Raw genomic sequence first — 1,321 nt, forward strand, 5'->3', positions numbered from 1 at the left:
GGTGGGAGGCAGAGATGGGGTGAGGGGGTGGGGGTTGGGGGTGGTATAAAGCTTTACTTTATCCGTTCCTTGACCCCCAACAAGTATCAGTGGAATAACTGCTACCTCTAATCCCCACCCAGGGAGGTGGGTGAATGGGCAGCGAAGCAGACACAGGTGCAAATATGCATGAATGAAATTCTTTCTAGCTCTAAGCCTTCCTCACCTTTGTCTTCTCAGCAGGTGACACTGTTTGCTGAGTGAATACATCAGACCGCTCAGACCCAAGGACGTCTGTTTAGCTTGCATGGGAAACCGCCTCCAACTGTATGTTGACTATTGATCTGGATTTCAACGGAAACAGACATGTCTCTAAGGAAACGTTTTTACTGATTTTTTTAAGGGATGACTTGGAAAGCTAATCATTTTTAATAATTACGTCTGGACTTTAAAGAGCTCTTTATCTGCAATTTACTCCCTAGACATTTGGCCTTTAGAGCGCATGCGCCCCCCTGCAGTCTCCCCTTCCCCCTCCCCTGGGGGCTTCTCTCTAAGGGAAAAGAGGCCGCTCTGCGCTCAGCTGACACGGTGCCTCTGATCATGTCAGCCCAGGTGACTTCTGACTGTTAATTTCCTCCTAACACCTTCGACTTTTGATCTTGAAGCACCAGGGCCGGACTTTTATTGGGTTTGATTTACTGTGAAGCTCGGTAAATTAAGCCATAATAGTCAATGAGTAATCGCAGGCTTCAGCCAGGCCCAGCTCTTAGTGCAGCTGAGTAACTAGGAAACCACCTAATAACAGAAAGGTAAGAAATGTTAGGAAGCCTGCTCTCCCCCAGAACTAGGATAAGCCATTTAACTATGACCATGCGACCACCCAGGCATAGAGCGGGATTGGCCACAGTGTAGGGCCCAGGAAGGGTGCTGGCTGGATGAGGGACTCAGGGTGTGGCCTGCGTGGGAGTCAAGGGTCCAAGGTGCTGTGACCTGGGCTCCCTCCCCCTGCCTCCTGTACCTCTCGGTTCAGCCATTTGTGCTCTGGCCCCATCATTTTCAATAGGGTTTCACACACTTACCACTGAGAGGGCAGGGATGATTGTGTGTGTGTGTGTGTGTGTGTGTGTGTGTGTGTATTTTTTTTAAATTAATCATCACCCAAGGATATTTTCCCATTGATTTGTAGAGAGTGGAAGGGAGGGGGAGAGATAGAGAGAAACATCCATGTGAGAGAGAGACATGGATTGGTTGCCTCCTACACATGCCCCAACCAGGGCTGGGGATCAGGCCTGCAACAAAGGTATGTGCCCTTGACCAGAATCAAACCTGGGACCCTTCAGTC

At 49.5% G+C, this 1,321-nt stretch overlaps 1 long non-coding RNA gene across 2 annotated transcripts in view; it reads right to left on the reverse strand.

Annotated features, from left to right (window-relative positions):
• Nucleotides 1–212: 212 nt before the first annotated feature.
• Nucleotides 213–1,321, reverse strand: part of LOC106726299 — a 3,773-nt gene continuing 2,664 nt past the window's right edge. For both annotated transcript variants that reach the window (XR_001362353.1, XR_001362352.1), the window contains one exon: nucleotides 213–323. This is a non-coding gene — a long non-coding RNA (uncharacterized LOC106726299). The remainder of the gene's footprint in view (nucleotides 324–1,321) is intronic.

The sequence above is a fragment of the Myotis brandtii genome, unplaced genomic scaffold, assembly GCF_000412655.1.
Source record: "Myotis brandtii unplaced genomic scaffold, ASM41265v1 scaffold2495, whole genome shotgun sequence".
NCBI classification, from domain to species: Eukaryota; Metazoa; Chordata; class Mammalia; order Chiroptera; family Vespertilionidae; genus Myotis; species Myotis brandtii.